The sequence below is a fragment of the Melanostigma gelatinosum genome (genome assembly GCF_949748355.1).
Source record: "Melanostigma gelatinosum genome assembly, chromosome: 15".
In the NCBI taxonomy this organism is placed as follows: domain Eukaryota; kingdom Metazoa; phylum Chordata; class Actinopteri; order Perciformes; family Zoarcidae; genus Melanostigma; species Melanostigma gelatinosum.
The window spans coordinates 5,259,424-5,277,343 of record NC_136648.1 but is presented as its reverse complement, the minus strand read 5'-3'; the positions used below and the strand labels follow the sequence as shown (position 1 = coordinate 5,277,343).

The window sequence follows — 17,920 nt, the reverse complement described above, 5'->3', positions numbered from 1 at the left end:
CTAACACCGATGCCTCGGTGTGTTTTTGCATCACCGATGTATTTCACTGCATTTTCCTTGTGAGCTGCTTTGTAAATGAATGACTTACAACCAACCTTTGAGAGGGTAATCTCTCCCCTGTTTTGATGGATTTATTATTTACTGCGTGCGTGTTGGTGTCAGGGTTAAACTGTACGGTACGCGTCTGGGCTCCAGGTGCTAAGAATAGAGGCGGGACCATAACTCCTACTTGAGTGACAGGATTCCTTTCGCTGGCACGCAAAGATGACCCATTTCCTCTTTTCCTAAAAAGTGAACCACCACCTACTGCATGATGGTATGGTATGCATTTACTTTATGACTTTCTTTCCTTCCGTCTGTGTTCTTTTAAAGAAACATTTGAATTGGGAATTGAAGAAAACGTAACTATCAGCTACCGTTGAATGGAATCATTCGATGCTGTAAATCTTTCTCTTTCCTGTCGTTTTTTTTCTCGCTGGAACAATGAGCATCTGTTTCCAATGTTTCAGTGTTTCTGCCTCATATGTGAAAGAGGGTAGGCTCGCTGCACAACAACAGAGCAACAACATGACTGCACTCTAAGATAAACACTCACCACTGGAAAGTAAATTAAAACAAATGTTCCAAAGTGCTTTACCAAGTGCTTTAAAACTCTCAAGTTTAGATTGAGATGCTTTGTTCCGATAAGACTGTTTTGTGGGCTGAGACGCGCTGATATTTTTGGAGCAAATCACACAGCTGGAAAGCAGTCACTCTGGTACATTACTTTTATTTGCTCTGTGTTTTTCCCCATATAAGAGCATTTTTAGAGACGTCCCACAGACGGCAGAGGCAAAGTCCTGTGAGCCAAAAAATATCTAGAGAGGAGACAAGTCTGGATCCATGTTGCTTGTCAGATTTTATCTATTGTGGAGAGGTGGATTCGCTTTCCATGCTTGATCTAACTTCTGTCAGCGGAGTCTGCAGTCGACACAAGTCTCATGGGGGGGGAAAATGGAGGACTACAAAACTGGAACTTCCAGAAAGGAGAATAGAATGTACAGTTCTGAAATGCTGCGCATGAATAATTGAGTACCCTATGCTATCAATGAATAGGTAGATGTTTTTATGGATGGATTTGTTTGTTTTTTGAGGGACAGTATGCGACTTCGATATTCGCTGGATTTTAGCTCGCCAATGTGTGTTGTTTGAATGCATTTTTGCAAGTGCGAGTTATGTACTGCTTATTTTTCTGTAAACAAGAATAATAATTTTCTAAGTATGACATTTGTCTTTTAGGTGTAGTGCCTTTAGGTAGAGTCACTTTCATCAGTTCTTTGTGAGTTTAAACTGAGCTTAGTTGTCATGTAAGTCTTCACTGGAGATTTACAAATTGCAAAACGTGTAAATGTTCATTTTTCTCAAAGGTTTGCGGAGCTGGAAGCTTGCGAATTGTGTGAAGTAACTGTCCCTTTGACTGTAGCTTTCTATAATCGGGATTGTCTGTTTCAAACATCTTACAGTCCGCTGACCGCGTCGCCAGCTAGCTATCGAACCACTACTGCGCTGACGAATGACATCGCCAGCGCAGTAGTGGTAGTAGTGGCAGCGCCCTTATCCGTGATGTTTTGCCTTCATTTTTGTGGGAGGAAGTGGAAACGCGGCGTCCATCTTTAATATACAACCGTCCGTCCATTATCCGTAAACGCTTATCCTGTGCCAAACCATCGCAAGGCACCGAGAGACGGACAACCATTCACGCTGACATTTGACTTTCCCACAAACTTAAGTTTCTACGGGTATTGGTGCTAACCTGATTTAGTCAATAAATTAGGAACTAGTAGTTACTAAGGACTTTGGAAAGCCGATGCACACAATCTAAGTAGTGGATTTATGAATGGCTGGTGAAAAGTAACTGTCCTGGTCCTCATTGAATTCAGTCATTGTCTCACCGTGAGTGTGGTAGAGTTCACTTGTGGTTGAGCCTTATAATCGAGCCCGTTCCATCATGGGAACCGTCATTACAAGACCATCAAGATCATGATAATTCCCACCCTTTTTCATGCTGCCCTGTGATTACAAAACTATAGAAAGCTGCTCCACACAATGAGCTGGGAAATGAATGCCGCAAAGAATTAGCTTCCTCTCAGTGCAGAAAGAGCAGACAGTGTTTCTGTCTGCGTGGAGCAACAGCATTTATCAAATCCCATCGAAAATACTCAAAAAAACTCCTTTTGATTTTTGTATTTTCCCTTTAAGCTCCAACTTTGCTTTTGAATTTGTGGCTTTTGATCTTAATGAGTAAAACCACCTAATAATGACTCAAGACATTTACCGCAGCATGCTCAGCTACCCTCTTATTTACAGCATGAATGTTTGTTGAAACGCCCCACATTATTGCATGAGGTTTCTGCCCAAAATGCGAACAGCACATATGGAGGGGGGGGGGGGGGGGGGGGGACACACAATGCACGAGAGGACAGACATCAAAAACAACATGCAGAGGTGAAGAATTCTGACACTGTGTCTCTCTGTGGGGTCTCTGTGGCTGCGGAAATACCACAAAATACTCTACCACTCAAAAGAAGTAATTATCACTCCCATAATCCAATGTAACATCTGAAGTTTGGAATCCCAAGAAGGCATGTGGGCTGCTGTTTTCTTGTGTTTCTCCAGCTAATCATCAACAGCAGGGCAATTTCAAAGCAATGGGTGCTTTTTCCTGAACCCCCAATAACAGAGTTTAGTCCAGTCCTCACGTTAAAGTGGTAAAGATAAAGAAGACCTAGTCTTTTATGATAAAATAGACAGATAGTTACTTCATTATTCCCGCAAGGCGACATTTTTTCCCTACAGCATATGTCTTATCATAAACGACCGTTAAGAACTTTAATTCGTGAACCTGACACACACAATCTGTATTTTTATATACATTTTTGCAAAAAAAAAAACCCCAAAACATTTGAAAAACTCAACAGCAATGTCTCTTTTGAGAAATCATGACCCGGTTACTCGAGATAATCTACAGATCACATGGGAGTTCCAACGTGAAACTGCTGTTGAGTTCTTTAAAATGTACTTTTTGGGCGCTTTGAGCACCACAAGCCGAGTGCCATATCGTCCCATTAACTTGGAGAGAGGGCAGACATCTCTACGGCCCATACCTCCAAAAGGAGGCAACCTGCACCACAACTATGTCGATTGATTAATAGCGCTTCAGGAAAGAGGAAAAATATGTATTTTTGGTTCTGGGGTGAACTGTCCCTTTAAGCTGTAATGCAGAGAAAAGCAGTAGCGATCAAAGAGCAATCGAAGGTGAATTAATGTGTGTGGACGGCATCTATTCTCCCCACTGTTAATTAACAGGAATGGAGTCAGCTAAAGCTGTCGTCAAATGTGGAAGTGAAGCTATGGCAAACACTGAGGGAAGTATACAGGAGCATGTTGTTTCGGCGCTGCTATAATTTCAATGTGGCTTAAACTGGACTCATAAAGACCTATAATTTACAGCATGGAGTCTGTTCTTACGATGAAGTCTGGTCTCTCGCAGTGAAATTTATTTACACTCTTTTTCATGAGTCAGCAGCACAACTTTTTAGTTGTTTTTATGCTATTACTGGGGGTTTTGATTGCAAACTGAACGCAGACAAGAATGACGGGCTGCGGAGAAAAAAAAAAAAAAAAGCAAAGCTAAGCATTTTCTGACAACTTCAACGGTCCTCAAAAAAAAAAAACGAGAAGAAGAAAAAACAGAGACGAGAACCGGCTGTGTGTATTTACATATATACTGCTTTGACCAGAATGAATAAAACACCAGCAAGCCAGGCTCTCCTGGGTCAGCTAATGTGATATAGAGAGTTTAGACTTTCAGTGGTGGGCCGTACATAAACATTGTCTCTCTAAATACGAATATGTGCCAGTGGATCAGCATCATTACATCGGTTTTCTTTTTTTGCTCTTCTATTCTTTATTATGTAAAACTACACCTCGGGAAACATGCGAGCGCTGCACTAATCCTCTCACTTTCCACCTGGTGAATTTGACCCAAATTCACATTTCCCCTCGTGCGGCTATGGGGACTGTTTTTTATTGAAGCCACGTGTAACGGAGACCACTGACTCGGCTATGTACTTTGGCTCACGAAGAGAAGTCATATTTCGGACATTAATAGTTACAAACTTTGAGCCATTGAGTGTTTGTTGTCAGACAGACATTTCTCAAGCAATGATGTCCTTCGCCTGAAATTGCACCGACGAGGTATAGCTCTTTTATTACAATGCTGAAAAGTAAGGCTCTAAAAATGGGCGTAGTGTTGGGGTGGCCTGAAAGCTCCCACTCACAGTACAATATCATGTTCAAAAGAAAGCTGCATGGGGCTGAACTTTAGAAACCTGAGGAAAATGTTCCCATAAACCTGCATCCAGCTGGGCAGATCATTTTCCTCCCAGTGCATCGATTGCTGTGAAATTACAACAGAGGCTTCACATGATATTTGGAGGTAAAATGGTCGAGCGCAGACAGCATATTAAATATCGCACGTCACATACACAGAAAGGCCGTCTGTGCAGAGACACAGCTGGGAGTACAGCAGAGGTAGACGTCGCACATTTCATGAACCATTAGTGTGCTGTGTTGCTTTGGCTTATCACGGGCGTAATGGTTTCTAATGATAGCCTTAATGTGCTGACTGAATAAATCAGAACATTATGCAATACATTTATTTCTTCATGTTCTTTTGGATCCTGTTTCTGTAAGACAGAAAACGGTGGTGCCTGCAGCTAGCACATCCCAAGCAGTCAACAAATCATGACTGAATAATTGGGAATGTGCCGTTCTCAAACGCGTTGTTGTCCAGTTTTGTCGTCGGGATTAGATCATATTTGTTCCCAAATGGCAATTTAATGCTAATGTTTTGCAGCTTACTGTAAAATCCGAATGTGCTTTTCGGCTTTGAAGTGTAATTTTATTGATAAAGCCGAATCGTTTCCAGTCAACTCAGTTGTAGTTTCATGTTTTTTGGGGTGCCAAGTCGGTTACAATTCTGGCTTCCGTTCACGACCGTAATATCAGGATTCAATTTCCCCCTTTTCCATTGTAACCAAGAAAGGAGGCAGGGTGTGCCTTAATATGAAGGCAGAGGCAATGCAACGGAATTCCTATTTGCATGGATGATTTCTTCAGTTAAAGACAAGCGTCTGTGGAAACTGTGGAAACTGTGGAAATATGTTGCACATTAATACATCCACGGTGTTCTTCCATTTAATAAGAAACACAATGACTACAAGTACTGACCCTTAATCTGAAAAACTTGTGCCTGCAGGACAAGATATTGGCCTTGATGCCCTCTGTTGTGTTTTTATCTCCTTTATTTTTTAGATTTTGAATAACAAAGTTCAGAAAGCAACATTTAGGTTCAGCCTGATGACACGTGCAACAATGATCCCAGTCTCTTCCACACAGCGAGGCATACAGGTCATTACTTTAACACTGGTATCGGCTCAGTTCTCTGTATCGGCCGACACCTACAGCCCAAGAATCAGTGTCGGTATCGGTGCATCCCTCAATACAAACACGCATTGGTAAGTGGTCAGCAAAAGGTTAAGTACAGATGATTTTTACTTCAGGTAATATATCACCCGGGTATGGTCCTTTACATGGCCACATGTGAAACAAGTGATAAACACTGCCGTTCAACGGGGGGAATCGTCTGTTATATTGCTGTTTTTCCTTAAATAAAGCCCATTTCAACAAGGACCCCAAATATGTTCAGTACATTTGAAATACTTTGGCCCCAAAAGAGGAATTATTAAATGATTTAAACTTCCATTTAGTCAACATCAGCTTTGCATGACAAATTGGAATACTGTCTTTACCCCAAATACCTTTGATTTTGAATTGTGTTCCTGTCCAGCCGATGCTCTGTGATGCAGTTTCAGGCGTGCTAACCTTCTATTTCTACTGTGAAGTTTCAAGAATAGCTTTGCTCGAGCAACACACCTGTTAATTCCAGCTAGGCATTGTTGTGCTCTTGACACTGAAACAGGAACCTGTTCCTATTTAAATCTGCACAGATGCTAAGCCTCTAGCTTCTTTTTACGAATGACTTCTTCTGTTCTTATTTAAAGATGCAATATACAGGATTCAGAGCATTGACATATAACCAAACAGCTATTTGCTGTGTAAAGATGTAGTCGAGTGATGTCAACCTGAGCAGAGAATGAAGCAGCTCCGGTAATGTTGTTATCGGAGTGTCTCCTTGCTTTTGTGACGGCACGTTAGCGCTGTTAGCATCGTTAGCTGTGAGCTGCCGGCTCAGCCGTCGCCATGTTGATGAGCCGTTGAAAGGCAACGAAAAATCCTCCCAATCCGTTGCACCTTCAACTGTTGCTCAGCCGGATCTTTGTCTCTTTCTGCCGTCTGGCTGAACCATTGCGCAGCGCTTTTTGTTCTTCTTGTGCAAAACATGACTTCTGGGCAAAACCTTCATACAGACTATGTAAACATCCATTTGTAAAGAGGACATCCAACAACCTTAAGAAAGAGCATACAGAACTACAGAGTAGTCCTCTAAACCTTCTCGCTGTCCTCAAGCAAGTTTTTGTGGCAGGTGATTCAAAACCTTTGAGATGGCAGTGCACATGCAGCGTATAATAGTGAAAATGATATTCATACATCCTCAATGCACTTTGAATTTAATGCAGACGTACACATTTTTGAGAATTTCTATCAAAAGCTTTGTGTCCAAACAGCTCATGTGATCGAGATGCATGTTTGTATGAATTTGACTTTATGTTGTGCAAGCTGCAGGTTGAGAGTCAAGCCTTATACAAAGTATAGTCATGCATTCCTGTTCACGCTGGACATCTTGCATACATGCTTGCTGGCTGTGTTGTACGTAAGACAGCTGGATTCTTTCTTGCACGCTATTTATTGATTCTTTCCACTCTGCACACTGACATTCCTGACAAACCGTTAAATTGTTCTGCACACTTTGTATGTTGGTTATTGTTCATATTGTAACCTACAGATAAGTTACAATCCTTCTTACTCATCGGTTGATTGCTTATGTTGTACATCGTGATCCTGCAACGCAGGAGTATTATTTCCGAGCTGTCATTTGATCAATAGAATCACAGAAAATAACAATAAGTTCTAAATTCCCTAAAGCCAAAATTGACATCTCCAATATAGCTTTTTTTTCATCAAGTTAAAACAAAGAAAAGCAGAAAACCCTGTGAGAAGTGAGAAGCTGGAACAACAGAATGTTTGACTGAAAGGATAAATCAAAATCAGTCCGGTTGCAGATTAATTTGACTTCTCAGTCAGTCAGCCGCCTTATTCTTCCATCTCTGCTGTATATTAACTCATCTTTATATATCTGTCTACACTTCCCTGCAGAATGCTTCATCTGATTTGATGCTGAGCTCTTATAGAATCGCTACAAGAGGAGTTTCAAGTGCAGAAAGCAGGATTAACCTCCCTGATAACACGACCCTGTTCCAGTTCTTCTTGTTGAACAAAACGCCGGATAGAAAGTGATTTTCTTATCACCGTGGTGCATTCTACTTTGCCTTTATACACCCCCTCATAAAAACAAGCCTTTCAGCCTCGTTAGTTTGTGTTTTTATCATTAAATGCTAATGATCAGTAAGGTGTGTTTTTTGGTAATGAATGGCCTTGCACTTTTTTTGCACTCCTGATTAAACAGTAGGACATCCTGATTAAAATAATGTGAAAACATTGGTTTGTTTAAGCTTGTGTGGGGGAAAAACACCACAACGTGTTTGCGCTTTAAACACACGCGCCTAATCTGAGCACACGCGATAAGGGTTTTTAACGTTAGCCGTTAGCCGTTGCGGGGCTGTCATGATTAGCATTAGGGATCCGGTCCACGCCCCGGCCGGGACTCCGCTCCGCGTTTTGCGCGCCGCCCTCCACAGCCAGCTGCTGCAGAGCAGGGGACCGTTGCGCCGTTTCTCCTCGCCTTGTTTGCCTCCAGTCCGGCTGTAGCTCCGACTGTCTGCGCGGCGTGCGGAGGAGGCGCAGAGGGAACGAACCGGGGGGAGAGCGCACCGAAAGCCAGACAGAATAAGTCACAGAGTGTCGCTCCTCGGGGTGTGTCTGTGGAAAAACAACCAGGCCCCAACCGGAGAGAGACAGACTTGACGAGCTCGGGGAGTTTTTGCATTTTTGTAGCGAGACGCGGAGCGCATCTCGTCTCCTTGAAGTGATCCTTTTTTATGCAGTCTCTGCGTAGCGCTCCCGTCGGAAGGAGCCAGGGTGCACGCACAAGAGGAGGGAGGGGGTAACGATCATTACTTTTGAACAGAGCCCTCGTCATGGAGCTATTCGTCCGGTCCCGGACGTTTTGGCTTGCAGAGGAACAGATACCTGCCACAGGAATCCCCGCTGTCTGTCCGCTGTGAGGAAAGTGGAGCACGCAGCCGAGCCCCAGCCGTCTTTGTGAGACCCGCTGCTCATAGTTTTTGGGGGCCTCTTGTGAGAAAAAGGAAATCTGGAGAGGAGGAGGAGGAGGAGGAGGGGGGCTCCTGGTGTTGATCTGAAATTCACACCCCATGCCGGGATCCATATTTTGGCACGGCGCACCACAGTAAGTAGCCTTTAAAAAGCGGATGTTTGGAGTGTTTCAAGGGAGATGCCGGGTTATGCCTCAGCCGAAACGATACCATTTATTTACGCTCCCGGGATATCGCGAGGCAAATGTCAGAAAACGGGCCCACGGGCTCCTCCAGCAGTTTAAAACTGTTGTGATGAGAGCAATACGTAGTCCATAGTATGTGATGTTATTCTGTAGAGTGTGGAGCCTCCACACTTTTGATTAATATGAAGTTGCTTGGCGATTAGGGTCAACCCAATGTGGATTTCAGTGTGTATATATATCTCAATCATTTGAATTAATAGCCCACTGGAAGATGCATATTTAGTATTGAATGAAAATGTGTGTAAATGCTTCTCTTCAAGGTGTTTTCAGGTGTAACAAATGGGATTATTTTGTCTGTAAAATGACACTCACTGGATATGAGTCGAAAGCCAATTAGGAGTTGATTTAATAGATATTCAGATGTGATATTCAGCGTGATAACATGGTGAAAAAAAAAGAGCTCACACAAACATCTCCGCACAGTTCCAGGACACCAAGAGCTAAGTAGTGAGACGTCAGCTACTGCCTCCATTTACTTCTCCATTCTGCGGCTATAAAATAAGATCATTTCACAGGGCATGTATAATTCACAGACCTGAGCCAGCCATGTGTGATGATGGGACACACACACACATTTATACACACACGTAGAGTTTTTACAGGCGAAGGGAACCATATCTCGTTCTCGCGTGAAGCTTTTAGAGATAGGGCCGTATAGACTTCAGCAAGAAACCCCAGCAGAGCGCGACTGTGGCGGACTGAAACATCAAGGTTAAATAACATCTACACATTATCCATACGGTCAATGCCAAATCAGGATAGTGGTGCAGCCTTATATAACGGACAAGTTCGGAAACTGAGAGCTCCCCTGCTGCTCTGCATATACTTGTATAACAGCTGTCATGCAGGGAAGTATATATATATATGATGACTCTTTCCAAATCCAGTTGTTTTTTCGTCCATGAAAGCGACCCCAAAAAGCATTCGGCGATTCGGCTCTCGATCTTCTGAGAGCTGCAGCGTTATATAAGACGGATGCACAGCGTGAGGAATGGACTCGCCACCACACAAATCCGAGCATTATCTTTGAACCATGGTGGAGAAGTTTCTCCGTCATGCCAGCCATTTGGGGGGGGACGAGATAAAGAAAGAGTCTCCCTGGGATGACGTTGAATGTGGCTGCTTGATGCTGACGTTCCCACCGGTGATTCCTGACGAGGAAAAGGTCATTTGAACCCCCCCAATGGGCCGCTTTACTGGTGAATGTAGATGTTGCACTTTGAAAAATCCTCCTCTGCGTTTCAACTCGGACTAATAAAACTATTTCTTGAAACAAATGCTAGGACAGGGGGTTGTAGGAATTCAAAAAGAGGGAGGGGGTGGGGGGAGAGAAGGCAAATGTTCTCCCTTCCTCCTCCTCCCCCCCCTCAACCTCCACTCCATCTCTCACCCGCCCCAGACGTGCTGGTTTGGTCCATTTGTCTGTGTTGTCTTGGGAGGAAGTGCCATCTCATCTCACATTGCGCAAATGGTTTCAATGCATACAAGTGTGAATTCTAGCGGCTTTTTGTAACTGCCAATTTCCATATCAAAGTGTCTGCATTTCAATGGGGAGAACTTGAGCTACCAGCCCCCTTCCTCTGAGCAGTTTTGTTCTGATAGAGCTGCTGCTGCTGGTGGTGCTGGTGGAGGCTTCTGACAGGCTTGCTGGACACTGCTGTTGGTTGTGTGTGTGTGTGTGTGTGTGTGTGTCAGAGAAGCAAGTGTTTGTGTTGGAAGCAGATCTAGTGTGGATTGGGAGAATTCGTTGGCCATGATCTAACACCAGAAGCCATGTATTTAGCGGAAACGTTGGACGGCGTTCAGACGTGATTATGTTAAAAAGATTTCTTCTTCCCGTTATAACATTTCGCCCAGTATTCCTCCACATACAGCACCAACAAAGAAATTATTTTATTTTCAAGGAGAAGGAGAACCCACTGCATCCAAGGCGCGCTAAATAAAAATAATTGTAAATAACTTGACAAAAATCAGTTTGCATATTTCGTCTGGTATTTTCCCCCCAAAATGAATTTGTTTTCAGGTGCGAAATAAATGGCTTGATTCCACATTCAGAGAGTGTGGATGTTAAGATGCAGAGCATTCAGGACTCTGAGTACCGAGCGGCGTCTGATTGTTTTTCTGTCGCAGAGAGAATATTTATTTCCCATTCTGTGCAGCTGTTTGTCAGAGAAAGAATGCAGCAAGACTCCGTTTATTTCTGATGGATTCCTTCTCTCTTATGATACATTGGCCAAATGTCCCTCTGCAATCTTTAGGCAGGTTCAATGGAGGAACATTGTTTTTCACCATTGAGACACAAAGAAGTGCCTTTTGTGCACGCCTTTGCTTTGAGGTTCAGCATAGGTTAATCGTGAAAGAAAGTGCAGCGTGTGAGATGTTATTGCACAGAGACGGGGAATGTAAATGCCTCTGAGCGCGAGGTAGGGGTCGGTGCCCCCCCCACCCCCCCACCCCACCCTCCCTTTCATGGTCATCCCGCTCCCGGGTAATAACATGAGCCAACTGCTGGCCAACCTGCTGGAGGAGAAAGCTCGCTCCTTCTTTTGTTCGGATGAAATAAACCTCACACAACTCCCAAGAAGAGCCAACAGTGGGAGCTTTACATCCGGAGAGCGAGGAGGGAGGGGGGGAGGAGGGGTAAAAGAGAGGACTTCACCTGCCGTCTTCCCTCACGGCGGGCGGGTTTGACAGCTGTCTTGTTCGGTTCCTCTGACACGCTCGCTGTGAAAAGTTGGACAAACAAATGGACAGCGAGAGGGAGCGGTGAATCGCCATCGATGAGACAGCTTTGATTGTGTTCGGTGCATTTTCTGATGAATTGTGTAGTTATTTTTCTTGCCTCGTTGTGCTGACTTTACACCAGGCTTCTCCTGTTAGTAACGACTTTGTGACAAATCCCAGAGAATAGGACTCTTTTTGTTGAGTGCAGAACAACAGAGTGGAGTGGAGGTCCTGCTGTGGTGTCTGGTTGTTGAAATTATTAAAAAGCTGCTGAAGGGGAGAAATACACGAATTGTGCTCTGTGTGGAGGCTGCTATCGGTGGAGGAATTGGCATCAGGGCCGCTCCTGAGATGGATGTCTTCCTGGGTGAGTGTTGCTGCAAAATGGTCTCAGAGTTGAGAAAGTAGTCTCTGATTCTGAGGGGCTGACACTGATAAACCTGACATTTACTGGTGATGCTGTGAAGAGGGGCGCCCACCCCTCCGGAAAAAAAGGACCCTTTTGAAGCGACATCGAAGCTGTTCACATTTGGCCTGTTAGCCAGAGAAAGAAGAAAAACACACGGCAGAGGAGCGAGAGGGAGAAAAGCAAAGGGCATTTTGTTTATTTAACTAAGTGCTTTGGGCTAAATTTCTCATTTAACTGCAAAAAAACCCATCGTAGCCATTTTGCGGCTCGCCTCAAAAATAAGGAGACAGATGACTGGAAGGAATGATTATGCGTTCGGGTAGTTAACCCGATGGATGGATTTATGGTCTTGCTCCTTTTCACCAGAGAAAATACATCTGAGGGGGATAAAAAAAAGAAAAAAAAGTCGACCACCTCCCGTGTTTAAAATGACAGTTAACTTTCCCCCACTGGTTCAAAATGGATGTTTAATGATCAACAGAGGCTGGCAGCTTCGCAGAGCCTCTGCTAAGAAAGAAGATGCCCCCTCTGTGTTGTTAAAGGACGCCCGTGCTCTAAAGAGAGGCTGCTTCCTGAGTGATGGATCATCACAGGTCTCTGTGGGATGTGTGTTAACTCTTTGGTGTGCGCAGACCTCTCTCGGCTGGGAGCCGTTGGCGGCGTGTGATGGATGTGTCCCGGGTCTTTAGGCTCCATATATCAGAAGATTAGCACTGACCTGTGAGTTGTCCGGGCCGCCCTCGGAGTGTCTTCTCCAACCCCGGCCCGGCATTAGCATACGAGCACACTGCTCTGTCTCCGGGGGATCCCAAGATAGTGTGCTTTATTTGGTTGCGTCACAGGAAGTGTGCAGATTAGAGGCTGAGGGCCTTTGTGTTGGTATTAGGTGCATCTGACAGGTCATCTGTCTTCAACTGAGGAAATGCTCCTCTCTTCCTCAAATTCCTAAATAGTATCACATAATTATCCTACAAATTGAGGTTCAGGCCATGCATCACTGCAGGGAAATCTCTCCGCTGTATTCACCAATCACATAAAAATGCAAATCACTCCGCTGATGCGGTGTAACATTGTTATTTCTCATTTTGCATTGAAAAGAGAGAAATTGTAACAGGTATACACCCAAACTCATGTTTTTATTTTCCAAATGAGTAATCTGCAGCTACAGTTCTTCTATTAAATGCTTTCACATCATCAGCAGAGGTGCATTCGCTTCCAGAGGAACCCGGTTTGCTCCGTGGGCTGAATTTAATAATTTTTAAGTTGTAAAGCAGAATCTCTAAAAGGATGATAAAATCCTTCCACGTTAAGTGCTGTAATGCATCAAACCTAACTCTTAAAGTGTCACACCCGACCGCGGCGCTGCGTTTGTTTTTGTTTGTCTTTAAGGGTAGAGAGAATGCTTTTAATGCCAGTTTTCCCAGCGCTGTTGTCATGTTGAAACGGAGGCGCGGGTTCACCTGCAGGTCCTCGTCCGCCGTGTCTAATGGCTATTTGATGCCCACTCGGTGTCACCTGGTGTCTTGTGATGAGAAGCCAATGTGTTTTCAAGGTGAGGATGTATCATCAAAGCCCTCTCGACGTTCCCCGGGCCCTGATTGGCAGGCGTTGCCACAGAAGATGAGAAGCGGTGGGAGTCGCACAGCAAAGAGAATCTATTACCCAGGATGGCGAGGCGTGCTTTCACAACGTGTCAGTGCAGTCAGCCATCTTGCTCTCGCTCTGTCTGTGGAACAGTCCCTCCTCGGCGCGGCCAGGGAACAGCTTTCAGGGTTCATTTTGGTGGCTGCCATAAGTAATTGTATTGATGATACGTGGGTTTCATACTATGATGAATCATCATGTAAAACCCCCCCCAAAAAAACATTGAAGTGGTGTGTAATCTGCTCATGATTACTGGCAGTCAATGATAAGTAAATGGCATCCTGGGTGAAAAATAAAATAAAAAGAAGCTCTTTCTGGTATAGTTTTGCTGATTTCCTCCATTTCAAAAGCCTCTTTAGAGAGAGAGAGAGGGGAGGGGGGAGAGAGAGAGAGGGGAGGGGGGAGCGAGAGAGCCCCCGCAGTAAAAATGAGATCTTGATATTTGAAGAGTTGAGTTGTGATTGCTAATCACTCCACTGCTGAGTTTTAATTAGGAGACTCGTGAGCATCGTGTTATTTCTCAGCAGAGCATCGGCGACCATCAGATGTACTTAAGAGAACAAACAATTCGTTTTCTTCCCAGCGAGAGCTACAACAACAAGCACAGGTTGTTGTTTGTCTGTGCTATACACCAGTGAGTATTCTGGTTCATTGGATGTACTTATGGAATTGATTGGAACATTGCAGCATAATCGTGTTTCATTTGAAGTTGTGTGCTGACACTATCTCAAACCATATCTTGACCCTATTAAGGGATAAGAAAAGACTTATTTTGAGCACAGCTGCCACTTCTTTCACCTCCAGTGAAAGCCCGGATCTAATCTGAAGACTGCTTTTTCTGAGATGGTGCTATAGATTGGACTGAGCTTATTGTCAATGGCCAGGTTTCTGTCCTGTGCTCCTAAGACCTTTGTTAGGACATTTTAATTACAGCAGAGCTGGATGTACTTGATCTAGGCTTAGAGGGATTTCACTGTCAATGAGAATGAGCCTGGGCGTTCATACAGCCGAGCAAATGCTTCCACCTCTGTGCTGCTCTGACACACACACACACACACACACACTGTGTCTTCTTGTTGACTCTCCCTTAATTCAGCGAGGTGTCTTTTATGTGCAATGGTTGAGATCAGCCTCACGGGGCCGGCTGGCACGCCGGCGTCCCTCCTGCCTCCACTTTAGCATATCTGTTGCCGACACTGTCGCCACCTGGAGCGTCCTCTTTACGGAGCACTTTCTTCATGGTTCCGTGTTGTCACCAGAAATCTTAAAATTTTTATAAGGCTGTTAGATAATGCTTCCCGATGAGGGTGAATTATTGATGGTCTTGTTCGTATGAGCGGGACAGGGCAGGCTTTTAACTCTCCGAGCTGCTGGGTCTCTTATCCGGTAACTAAGGGACACCGCACAAACACCCGAAGGAATGATGTACTGGAGGAGGGAGAGAAAAGCGGAGGGGGGGGGGGGCTGAAAATAAAATAAAAGAAGCATGCATGCTTTACACTGCTCTTGGGCTAAGCCTCACAGCACAAGGGAGGCTTGGCAGCAGAGAAAGGCATGGCGTCTACAGAAGCCTTTTCTGTTTCTGAAGCATTGAGTATGGTATGGTGGCTGTGTGTTTGCTGCTTGTGTTTGTTGGTTTATATCGGAGTACAAACGGCACTCTGGCCCTGCTTCTTATTTCGTGTTTTTTTTTTTTGCAGACAACTGTTTAAAGTTTGGTACTTTTGTGAACGGATGCTCGGGCAGGAATGTGGTGTGAAGCTGATTTTTAGAGTTTGAGTGGACAATTAAACCATGTGGCCACTGGAGATTAACTCATTAGTTGATTACTTGATTTTCTGCTTTTCTCTTTTTCGTATCACCATAAAAAAAACAATAATATCTTTGAGGTTTGGACTGGCGGTCGGACCAATCAGGCTATACAAGTATGTCACATTAGGCTCTGGGAAGTTGTGACAGTCTTTATTTCTTAGTTTTCTGAAGTGTCATATGACTAAAGATTCATTGATTAATCGTAACAACGATCAACGGTTTATAAAAATAATAAAAATACTGGTGAGTTGCAGCTCTAGCAGCGACAGTTAGCTGGCCGAGTGTTGCTGTTGTATTCACAGTTCAAGGTTGTCGTTTTTTTAACCGCTTAACCAAGAGTGATTTCTTCCAGAATGTTGGATACGGCGTCCTTGTATTGTCACATCGTCTGTCCAGTGCAGCATAAACAGTATTTATGAGCATTTCGCGGAGGAAGAAGCCACACAGCCGAGAGTCTTATCTGTTCTGAAACAGTGAAATGGAGGTTTGACCCTGAGTGACTGACGGTGAAACGTGCTGTAGTCTTTGTAACTCCAACACAGAGCTGCGTTTCAGTCAAACCCGTCCTCCACCACTAAAGGTACACCCTGACAGCTGTCCTGATTCTTATAACACGCACTTTCGTCATTGTTCCAATTCGGTGTCTCTGCACTCGTGTCGCCCTCCAGTTTGCATTACAATGGAGCGAGCAGAGAAACTTTGTGGAAATGCTGGTAAAGCGCATAATTTGGCATGCTCTGTTTCAGCGGCACTGTCTCTTTTAAGATACATTCTCGGCTCCATTTTAACGTTCGTTCGGACGTTTTTCTCCAGCCTAAAAGTGCTACATTTGGCCTCGTAAACAGTCTGTCCTCTGACAATATCACACAGATTTTTTGCATTAAAGACATGAAGTCTGGCCAAAGTTGCATTCCAAGATTGGACCCAAATTTCTGGACACTTATCTCGTTGTTTAGAGGCCATGTTGTGTAATTATGTTGTTCACAGTTCTCAGTAAAAGGTTTTCAGCGTCTTCTTTAACAGCAGGATGAGTCGAACCGCGATGAAGATGGAGAGACATTTGAAGCCCACCGGGAAACCGACACCGGTCCATCTTTCAAAAATGAAAATGAAATGCTTTACAGCTGATACAGGAGAAGAGAGCCTTAAATAATATCCACGAGGCTGTCTGGGCAAAGAAAGGGAGAGAACAGGAAACTAATTATGTGGAAAGAAAGAAGAAAAACAAGTCCATCCAGTTCCCATTTCCCTCTGGAAAGGCTGCAGATTGATTCCCGTGTCTTGGTTTCCAAAGGAACAGACAGAGTGGGTGGACAAATTAATAGAAACCAACACTGACAAAAACGACTTTGAATTGAAAACAGGCATGAAAGCCGTCCAGGCCTACAGCGCGCGTGTGCGCAGTACGTCCATGGCTCATTTCCAACTCAATGCAGCCAAACTGTAGCGCTGGTAACACGATATTTGCTTGATACTTCAGTGAAATACTGTGTCTCTGCAAAAGGATTCTTCTAATTAGAGTGATTCAGAATAATCTGCCTCCAATAAATGCTATTAGAGAAGAACAGGACTGTACAAACATGCTTTTTATTCAAGATTTGAAAGCCTTTTTAATATTGTTTCGACAAACAACATAAACATTTAAAGTTTGAAACAAGTTCTGTGTCAAGGCCAGGCGCTCCAGTATCTCTGTGAGTTTGATTGTTACAGCCCAGAATACATGAACCAGAACATGGAGCACAGCTGTGAACGTAATGTCTCTCAAACATTCATTAGACATTTTAATGTTCCCCGTTCCCAAATCACAGTACACACACTGACATTAGCTGCCTCCTCAACTCGGTTCTTTATTGAAATGCAACATTTCCGTAGCTTCTGAGATGACTGTGTCCGCTTCAAACGAGGCTAATCATCTTTTTTTTATAACTGATATGACTCAACTACCAGCAATTCCAAACAGAGATTGCCTGAGCTGCCAGTGCTACAAATAATTTAAGGTCACACTGGGAACAGTGGCACTCGGTGCTACAGACAAAAGGTGTCCACGCACAGACGTGCACAGGTCCAGTTTTGCAGACCTGCACCCCACAAAGCTCAGGACCGGAACCGACCCGTCACTCCGCAATTCTCTCCGAGTCGGTTCTGGAACCAAACCTGTTAATATGAGACAGCCGAGTGCATCGCCGATCCCCAGCCGCTGCTCTGCACCCACAGACACCGTGGGGGGGGGGGACAGTTAGCACACTGCTAACAGCTAACAGAACTACCAGTTCACACACAGTGCCGAGGACATCGCCGGCACTCAGCCGCTGCTCGGTTTGGCAAGGATTGTATGAAATGTCCACGACAACGACTTGGAGTCGATATCCTGCATACACCGCCATGATTTTCAGTCTGAATGAAATGTGTTTTACAACGCCTTCCAGCCCATTGGTGTCTAGACCGGCGGGGGGGGGGGGGTTATCTGATTGAGGGTTGTATTCACTCAATCACACAATACAGCAGCGGTCTACTGAGTGCACCTTTCTACTTATTTTATTTTCACACTGTGTTTTAAGCCAGATGTTCTGTTCTTAGCCTACATTTAACTTCGTCAGTGCGATGCAGGTGGCTGATAATATGAATTCATT

The 17,920-nt window shown here is 44.3% G+C and overlaps 1 protein-coding gene across 3 annotated transcripts in view; it reads left to right on the top strand.

Annotated features, from left to right (window-relative positions):
• The first annotated feature begins 7,701 nt into the window (after positions 1 to 7,701).
• adgrl2b.1 (adhesion G protein-coupled receptor L2b, tandem duplicate 1) overlaps positions 7,702 to 17,920 on the top strand; it is a 79,309-nt gene continuing 69,090 nt past the window's right edge. For all 3 annotated transcript variants that reach the window (XM_079284354.1, XM_079284353.1, XM_079284355.1), the window contains exon 1: positions 7,702 to 8,590. The gene's annotated coding sequence lies outside the window, so the exon portion shown is untranslated. The remainder of the gene's footprint in view (positions 8,591 to 17,920) is intronic.